Below are 10,000 nucleotides of genomic sequence, written 5' to 3'. Positions count from 1 at the left end.
AACACTCTGTTGTTACTCTGAGGCCCCGTTTCCACGACAACGTTTCACGTGACAACATCAAAGAGAGTGTGTCCCACTGCAGCAGGGACACAGAGACAACAATGTAGTTAGTCTGCCGGGCCACAGGAGGCGCTCTTGCTTGATTTTGTAATGAAACCACACAGACGTGTGCAGAGAACCAAACACTATAAAGGTGAAGGAAATGAAGAGAACCTGACATCCTAGTGGACTGATGAGGAACCGGACCCTCTCAGGGACAGTCTCAACTAGTAAACTACTGAATGAACTAAACCTGAGCCAGACCTAAACCTGAGTATGACTTAAACCCGAGTCAGACCTAAACCTGAGCCAGACCTAAACCTGAGTAAGAACTAAACCTGAGTATGACTTAAACCCGAGCCAGACCTAAACCTGAGCCAGACCTAAACCTGAGTAAGAACTAAACCTGAGTCTGACCTAAACCTGAGTATGACCGAAACCTTAGCCAGACCTAAACCTGAGCCAGACCTAAACCTGAGCCAGACCTAAACCTGAGTCTGATCTAAACCTGAGTAAGAACTAAACCTGAGCCAGACCTAAACCTGAGTCTGACCTAAACCTGAGCCAGACCTAAACCTGAGTATGACCTAAACCTGAGTATGACCTAAACCTTAGCCAGACCTAAACCTGAGTCTGACCTAAACCTGAGCCAGACATAAACCTGAGCCAGACCTAAACCTGAGTCTGACCTAAACCTGAGCCAGACATAAACCTAAGCCTGATCTAAACCTAAGCCTAGTCTCAACCTGAGCCTGGCCTAAACCAGATCCAAATCTAAACCTGAGCCTGGCCTAAACCTGAGCCAGACCTAAACCTGAGCCAGATCTAACCCTGAGCCAGACCTAAACCTGACCTGGCCTAAACCTGAGCCAGACCTAAACCGGAGCCTGAACTAAACCTCAATGTCCAAAGACAGAGTGACCCATCATAAGAGACTAACTCTACTCAGTTGACCTTTACCTCCTTTGAGCCGACGTCCACATCTGGACCTAGTTTTGGTTTAGATCACATGACAAAGTTAGTTCAGGTCTTAGGAGGTGTGTGTGTGTGTGTGTGGTGTGTGTGTGTGTGTGTGTGTGTGTGTGTGTGTGTGTGTGTGTGTGTGTGTGTGTGTGTGTGTGTGTGTGTGTGTGTGTGTGTGTGTGTGTGTGTGTGTGTGTGTGTTGCAGAATAAAGACAGGATCTGGTAGAGACGGGTTCAGGACCAGTTTCCGTCCTCAGATCTCGTCACTCTACATCAGACTGATGGAGCAACATGGAGCTGCTCTGGAGACCAGCCTGCCTCCTCTGAGTCACCGCGCTGCAGAGGCCTGAGAGGACAGACAGTAGGCGAGACGCCGGCGTCCTGAGGAGGACCTGGAGTCTCCCAGAGGACAGAGTAGCCGGCTCAGCCTCGCTGCTCTGGATCTGGATTAATCCGCCTCTGAGGCTCGTTTGTGGGTTAAAGTTGACTTGTAGGTCAGAAGGATCAGTTTTCTGCTTCATAACCTCACAAATATTGTTTCTCTCTTTCCTGTTTGGATCAAACCTGGTGGTTCTGATCCACCTTCAGAGGGACCGGACCCTCCTCTGGTGGCTTCAGCATCTGTGACAGGAAGTTCTTCTTCTGCTGTTTATCTTTCTGGAGGTTTAACAGGCCTGCTGAACTCTGGTTATTTCAGAGGCGGAGCCAGAGCGGAGCCAGAGCGGAGCCAGAGCGGAGCCAGAGCGGAGCTTTGAACTGCAGTAGAACTCTGAAAACAAGCACCACCCAGAACCTTTCCCCTGAGTCTTAGGGCCAAGAAGAGCCACAAATCAACATTCATTTTGCTCAAACTCAAACATGAAAAAGACAAAGTTAGACGTTTTACATTAAAGAGTCCCGAGGCTTCATTTCCTCACCTGCCTCATGGCTTCAGGTCCTCACCTGCCTCATGGCTTCAGGTCCTCACCTGCCTCATGGCTTCAGTTCCTCACCTGCCTCATGGCTTCAGGTCCTCACCTGCCTCATGGCTTCAGTTCCTCACCTGCCTCATGGCTTCAGGTCCTCACCTGCCTCATGGCTTCAGGTCCTCACCTGCCTCATGGCTTCAGGTCCTCACCTGCCTCATGGTTTCAGGTCCTCACCTGCCTCATGGCTTCAGGTCCTCACCTGCCTCATGGCTTCAGTTCCTCACCTGCCTCATGGCTTCAGGTCCTCACCTGCCTCATGGCTTCAGGTCCTCACCTGCCTCATGGCTTCAGTTCCTCACCTGCCTCATGGCCGGTGGCTCCGCCCCTGTAGGGGGTGGCTCCACCCCCTACAGGGGCAGAGCCACTCCCTGCTATCATGGCCCCACCTGTACCTGTCATGTCAGTCCGGTCTACCAGAGTCCAGTCTACCAGTGAGTCCAGTCCAGCCCAGCCTACCAGAGTCCAGTCTACCAGTGAGTCCAGTACAGCCTACCAGAGTCCAGCCTACCAGAGTCCAGTCTAACAGCGAGTCCAGTCCAGTCTACCAGAGTCCAGCCTACCAGAGTCCAGTCTACTAGTGAGTCCAGTCCAGCCTACCAGAGTCCAGCCTACCAGAGTCCAGTCTACTAGTGAGTCCAGTCCAGCCTACCAGAGTCCAGCCTACCAGAGTCCAGTCTACCAGAGAGTCCAGTCCAGCCTACCAGAGAGTCCATTCAGTCTACCAGAGAGTCCAGTCCAGCCTACCAGAGTCCAGTCTACTAGCGAGTCCATTCCAGTCTACCAGAGTCCAGTCTACCAGAGAGTCCAGTCCGGTCTACCAGAGAGTGGAATGGAAGTCTAGAGATCCAGTTTATCCAGTTCACAAGCTCTCAACTTGTTAAAAATGTGCTGCTCGTTAAAAACCAGAACCAGTTTGCAGTTTTTACACGTTGGACCTCCAGCGGCCGGTTTTGGCCTGTGAGCCTATCAAACACAGCAACCATCACAACCCCGCCTCTAACACAGCTTTATCTTCCTTCTGCATCCACAAGGGGGTGCTTTTCCTCAAAAAAGAACCAGGTTCTAGTTCTGGTCCAGGGCCAGACTTAGCACCAGTTCTTTGTCTTTCTACCCCCAAAGCTCCGGCCTGTCAGGGGCTGAATGTGTGCTAAGCTGGCCCCACATCCTTGCTGGACTAGAGCAGGGCCAGAGCGGGGCTTGAGGGGGGCCAGAGCAGAGCCACAGCAGGGCCAGAGTGGGGCCAGAGCAAGGCCAGAGTGGGGCCAGAGCAAGGCCAGAGCGGGGCTTGAGGGGGGCCAGAGCAGAGCCACAGCAGGGCCAGAGTGGGGCCAGAGCAAGGCCAGAGCGGGGCTTGAGGGGGGCCAGAGCAGAGCCACAGCAGGGCCAGAGTGGGGCCAAAGCAGAGCCAGAGCGAAGCCAGAGCGGAGCCAGAGTGGGGCCAGAGCAAGGCCAGAGCGGAGCCAGAGTGGGGCTTGAAGGGGGCCAGAGCAGAGCCACAGCAGGGCCAGAGTGGGGCCAAAGCAGAGCCAGAGCGAAGCCAGAGCGGAGCCAGAGTGGGGCTTGAGGGGGGCCAGAGCAGAGCCACAGCAGAGCCAGAGTGGGGCCAAAGCAGAGCCAGAGCGGAGCGGAGCCAGAGCAGGGTCTGACACGTCATCAGCTGGGGGGGGTTATTACTATCTACCGGGCGGAAGAGATGGAAGAGACATTGTGAAATGTAGAGCGAACATGGCCAGAGGTAAACCAACCAGAATAGAGCGACGAGGAGACTGGATGTTTTCTGGCTGCACCCGAGGTTCAGGTCACAGAGCAGACGTATTGTTAACCCCTCCTGCTCTGGGCTCTGGACTGTGGTCGGAGCTCCCTCACCTCACAGCCGGAGGACAGCAGGACACGGGACTCCGGTCCTCAGATCAATACTTGAATTCCCCGGAGTGCTTGGGGCCACGTCTGCAGCGACGCAGCGAGGCAGGGACGCAGGGACGCAGGGACGCAGGGACGCAGGGACGCAGGGACGCAGCGAAGCAGGGACGCAGCGAGGCAGCGACGCAGGGACGCAGGGACGCAGGGACGCAGCGAGGCAGCGAGGCAGCGACGCAGGGACGCAGGGACACAGGGATGCAGGGACGCAGGGACGCAGCGAAGCAGGGACGCAGCGAGGCAGCGAGGCAGCGACACAGGGACGCAGGGACGCAGCGAAGCAGCGAGGCAGCGACGCAGGAACGCAGCGAGGCAGCGAGGCAGCGACGCAGGAACGCAGGAACGCAGCGAGGCAGCGAGGCAGCGACGCAGGAACGCAGCGAGGCAGCGACGCAGGAACGCCGCGACGCAGGAACGCCGCGAGGCAGCGACGCAGGAACGCAGCGAGGCAGCGAGGCAGCGACGCAGGAACGCAGGAACGCAGCGAGGCAGCGACGCAGGAACGCAGCGAGGCAGCGACGCAGGAACGCAGCGACGCAGCGAGGCAGCGACGCAGGGACGCAGGGACACAGGGATGCAGGGACGCAGGGACGCAGCGAAGCAGGGACGCAGCGAGGCAGCGAGGCAGCGACACAGGGACGCAGGGACGCAGCGAAGCAGCGAGGCAGCGACGCAGGAACGCAGCGAGGCAGCGAGGCAGCGACGCAGGAACGCAGGAACGCAGCGAGGCAGCGAGGCAGCGACGCAGGAACGCAGCGAGGCAGCGACGCAGGAACGCCGCGACGCAGGAACGCCGCGAGGCAGCGACGCAGGAACGCAGCGAGGCAGCGAGGCAGCGAGGCAGCGACGCAGGAACGCAGGAACGCAGCGAGGCAGCGACGCAGGAACGCAGCGAGGCAGCGACGCAGGAACGCAGCGACGCAGCGAGGCAGCGACGCAGGAACGCAGCGACGCAGCGAGGCAGCGACACAGGAACGCAGCAACGCAGGAATGCAGCGAGGCAGCGAGGCAGCGACTTTGCTCTCACTGGCTTCCTTGACAATGGAAAAACCAGAGAACCAGAGAGGAACCTGACAGGAACCAGAGAGGAAACTGAGAGGAACCAGAGAACCAGAGAGGAACCAGACAGGAACCAGAGAGGAAACTGAGAGGAACCAGAGAGGAACCAGACAGGAACCAGAGAGGAAACTGAGAGGAACTTTGGAGGAACCAGAGAACCAGAGAGGAACCAGACAGGAACCAGAGAGGAAACTGAGAGGAACCAGAGAGGAACCAGACAGGAACCAGAGAGGAAACTGAGAGGAACCAGAGAGGAACCAGACAGGAACCAGAGAGGAAACTGAGAGGAACCAGAGAGGAACCAGACAGGAACCAGAGAGGAAACTGAGAGGAACCAGAGAGGAACCAGACAGGAACCAGAGAGGAAACTGAGAGGAACTTTGGAGGAACCAGACAGGAACCAGAGAGGAACCAGACAGGAACCAGAGAGGAAACTGAGAGGAACCAGAGAGGAACCAGACAGGAACCAGAGAGGAAACTGAGAGGAACTTTGGAGGAACCAGAGAACCAGAGAGGAACCAGACAGGAACCAGAGAGGAAACTGAGAGGAACCAGAGAGGAACCAGACAGGAACCAGAGAGGAACCTGAGAGGAACCAGAGAACCACACAGGACCCAGAGAGGAAACTGAGAGGAACCAGAGAGGAACCAGACAGGAACCAGAGAGGAAACTGAGAGGAACTTTGGAGGAACCAGAGAACCAGAGAGGAACCAGAGAACCAGAGAGGAACCAGACAGGAACCAGAGAGGAAACTGAGAGGAACCAGAGAGGAACCAGACAGGAACCAGAGAGGAACCAGAGAACCAGAGAGGAAACTGAGAGGAACCAGAGATGTGTTTATGCTGAAGAAGCTGCTGAGGAACTGGCCTGCAGCTCCAAGGAAGACCTCCTACTACAACTCCTACTCTCAGAGTTCGGGCAGGATCCTCTGGGGGCGCCAGAGAGCTTCAGGTGTGGAAGCAGCGGGACAACCTGGGGTTCAGGGGGGTACCTTAACAAACTCCTTTTCAGTTCCGTTTCTACAGAAGAAATTGTGTTAAAATAAATTAAAATGACAAAATAAGCTTCAGTTCCAAATCCAAAGTGTAACAGCAGCTGCGGAGGGAAACACCTGACAGACCTCAGACTCAAACCCTCACTTCTCCCCTGCTCGGCCTCCCGCTGTGACACACTGAAGAACCCTGGGGGTCAGGTCTAGTGCTTAGACCTCTGACGTCACCTGGGAGGGCTCCGGGCCCGAGTCCGAGTCCGAGTCCGAGTCCGAGTCCGAGTCCGAGTCCGAGTCGAGTCCGAGTCCGGGTCTGTCGACTATCTGACGTGTGTGTGTGTGTGTGTGTGTGTGTGTGTGTGTGTGTGTGTGTGTGTGTGTGTGTGTGTGTGTGTGTGTGTGTGTGTGTGTGTGTGTGTGTGTGTGTGTGTGCATGAGCTGCAGTGCTTTGCATAAGCAGTCGCCAAGTGGCACCGATCTCATTAAAATATATATCTGCTGATAATAATAAAAAATAATAATGGAAGCCACAAAAAGATCCTCTCATTTTTGGGAGATTGCGGCTCCATCTGCCGCAGGCTGCTCACATTTGCAGGCGAATTATTCATAAACGCGTCGAGAATTAATTCCCGGGATTAAGAGTTGATTAAGATGTGTGTCACTTTGCTGTCTGAGAACTTATTAAGGCCTCCTCGAAGAGGCGGCAGATGGAATTTCAGTCTAATGTTTGTAGATGTTAATTTCTGCCCTCCTATAACAGCCATTTGCATATGATTGAGGCGGCGCGGCCTCGCGCTCCGGCGGCGCTGCGCAGCGGAATAATTGTCTGTGCAAGCCAATAGAAGTCCTGAGCAGTGATTAACAGCGAGCCTCTCACATCAACTATTTATCAGGCTGATGAAAATACAGGCGGCCTGAGAGTGTACAACCATCCCAACTATTTACAGAGCCCGGCCCGCGTTAACCAGGGCTGAGCGCCCCGACCCCCTTTGAGTTCCTTCCTGCGGGTTTGAGTCTCACAGCTCGGACGTTTGGTCACAATTCATCATTTCTAAATAGGCTCACAATTATGACTTATTATATCGGGGATTAAAGTCGGAATTATTTTCTCACGGTTCTGATTTTAATTCAAGATTTCTTTATTTCTTTTTCGTTTTTCAAGATAAAATCCGTAATTCTTACAGTTTTCTAACAAATTCGATTTATTTTGTTCATAATTTTGAAGTTTTTTTTTTTTTTTACATTTAATAATGTTGGCAAAGGCCAGAATGAAGTTTTCTACCTATTTCTGGGTGTCCCTCGTCCTCCTCCGTACTGTCCACAGTACGCCTTCAATATACCCCCACAGCTTCACACAAAAATGAGCTTGAATGATTTAATTTGTCTCCATATTTCAGATTAAAAGATAAAAACATTGAGTACAGAATGAAGGTAAATGGTTGATGTTAAAACCCGTGTGCGCTCAGGTCAGCTCCACGTTCCCATTTACAATATTCAGGATAATAATCTTGGTAAGCGGAAAGTCATAGGGGGCAGATGGAGAACAATAGATACCCCCCCCCCCTTATTTGTGTTTATCATTTGTGGAAAAAATAAATATTATTTGAGTTCACTGTCCTTCCCTCGCCTGTCGGAATCCGGATTTAATCTGGAAAACCTGGATATTCCGTGTTCTGATCAGGGCAGATCCGGACATTAGTACAAGTACAAGTATTTCCATTGTACCCTGAGGCCAAACGTGAGCTTCCATTAAGCAAATGTCCTTTTCCTGCGTCCTGACCAGGGCAGAGATGCAAAAGAGGCCCTAACCAGTCCGCATGCAGGGCGCGAGCGCAGCCGCACTTTCTTTTTTCTTTATGGAGAAGATATCGGTACCTTCCAGCTTTAAATACCACAGGAATAAAATACATTTTTAAATTTAAATTTGATGCGTTTTCTGTCTGTATTTATAAAAGATCAAGTCAGCACATCATTCTTTCGTTATGAAATATAAAAGTGTTTGAAGGTGTGAGGTGGAAGTGGTGCGGTTCCACAGCAGAAGATATTTCTCTCATTTGAAAGCGCGTTTTTTTAATATTTAGTTTAAAATCTACATTAAAAAATAAACCGAAACGCGTGACTGGAGAGAAGGAAATAAAGCTGAAAATCTGTGAAAGCGCCAGTCAGAAGACTTTGGTCCATATTAACCCGGTATTGTTGTGTCCCGTCTGTTATTCAAGCGGTTTGAAGAGGAACCCGTTGGTGCCATATCAGCTCATGTGTATAAATCCCCGGTGAGGCTGGACGGCCGTGCGCCGTGCGGAACGGAGAGCGCACGGTGCGGTGCTCCGCCGGGCCTCCGCGGCCTCCTGCCACCCGTTTCTGTCACAGACCTTAATATTCCTGTCCTTCCAAACATGTCCATCGCACCGCTTTCCGTTTCAATACTTCCCAGAAACGGAACCAGGACGTAATCCTCCAGATTCCGTCTGCAGGAGAGAAAAGGCCGCGTGGACGCGCAGCTGTCGTCCAGGCCTCACACACCGACACTCGGACAGGGAGAACAGGACGGGACTCCGGTGATGAGCCGCCCGAACCCAGAACCCCCGATTGGTACCAGGAGACACCGACCAGAGAAAAAGGTTTCAAACTCGGGACTCCTAAAAACAACCACAACCAAAAGGTTCTGTCTTGGTTCTACTGCGCAGAATAAGAAAGAAGAGATATTATTCAAGATAGTTTACAAAGCCGCAGCTTTTAGAACAACTCGCATGAAAAAAGAATTCTGTTTGACGTGATACAGTTTTTAATGTCGGTCCCGGCCAAATGCAGTAACACGTCTCAAAGTCAAGTCTTGTCCCTCAGCGATGTCTCCTTAATGTCCCTCAGCGATGTCTCCTTCATGTCCCTCAGCAATGTCTCCTTAATGTCCCTCAGCAATGTCTCCTTAATGTCCCTCAGCGATGTCTCCTTAATGTCCTCAGCGATGTCTCCTTAATGTCCCTCAGCAATGTCTCCTTAATGTCCCTCAGCGATGTCTCCTTCATGTCCCTCAGCGATGTCTCCTTCATGTCCCTTTGGATTGTGTTGCAGCTAGAAGTGTAAGAAATCAATCCGTTAAGTGTTCATATTGCTGATTTCTGCAGCCTTCAGCGTGTTTCTACTAATTCACTGTCACACTGCTAATGCCACTTCACCAGCAATAACAATGCTGAATAAAAAGCTGGGGGTGGGGGGGGGGGGGGAGACACTTTTTAAATGAGTGCTCCTCTCGCTCAAACAGCCTTTCACACTAAATAAACCTGAGACTTCTTCACAAACCTTTAATACTAATTTGCAGCTCCATTTTTGTGAGTTTGATTCAGACCCACTGGTCCGCTTGTTCCGACCCGTGGGCCGCATTTAGCCCCCCCCCCCCCCCCCCCCCCATTCATCCATTCCTCTTCAAAGTAAACTCGGTAACTATGAAGTCTGTATTTTATGTTTTTAGATTGGTAGATTTTCATTTTAAATGTAGTTACAGGAATCTAAAGAATTCCCCACTGGCGTCCTCCCTCCCACTGCTCTCTGCTAATTCAGAGATTAAGTTGTTAATCTAGCCCCTCTGGTCTTGTTCCGTTTCGGCTGGGGACAGAGACGCGGTGGAGAGACGGAGGAAAGCAGCGGTTGGTGGCACTCACATGGTGTCCCGGTCTGGTTCAATTAATCCGTGGAGGAGGTAAAGAGCTGCTGCTCTGCTGCTCTGCGGGCTGCTGCTCTGCTGCTGCTCTGCTGCTGCTCTGCTGCTGCTCTGCGGGCTGTCCTGGCCTCAGGCCTGCTGGTGACATGGACACAAAGTTTCCCCGGAGCGCAAAGAGTCGGTCAGATTCCTTCTCCTTCTCTTTCTTCTTCCTCCTCTTCTTCTTCCCTCTGTGTTGTCAGACATGAAGGCTGTGGAAGAGTGAGGTTTGATCCCCACACAGAGTATAGGGAGGGGGCGGGGGTGGGGGGGGGGGGGGGGGGGTCCTGGAGGGAGGGAGGGAGGGAGGGAGGGAGGGAGGAGGGAGGGAGGGAGGGAGGGAGGAGGGAGGGAGGGAGGGAGGGAGG

The 10,000-nt window shown here is 52.9% G+C and overlaps 1 protein-coding gene across 1 annotated transcript in view; it reads right to left on the bottom strand.

Annotated features, from left to right (window-relative positions):
• pitx3 (paired-like homeodomain 3) overlaps positions 1 to 9,856 on the bottom strand; it is a 36,555-nt gene extending 26,699 nt beyond the window's left edge. The window contains exon 1 of the mRNA XM_080493914.1: positions 9,595 to 9,856. The gene's annotated coding sequence lies outside the window, so the exon portion shown is untranslated. The remainder of the gene's footprint in view (positions 1 to 9,594) is intronic.
• Positions 9,857 to 10,000: the final 144 nt, after the last annotated feature.

The sequence above is a fragment of the Lipophrys pholis genome, assembly GCF_963383615.2.
Source record: "Lipophrys pholis genome assembly, contig: SCAFFOLD_28, whole genome shotgun sequence".
Lineage (NCBI taxonomy): Eukaryota > Metazoa > Chordata > Actinopteri > Blenniiformes > Blenniidae > Lipophrys > Lipophrys pholis.
This window is presented reverse-complemented; position numbering and strand designations above follow the sequence as displayed.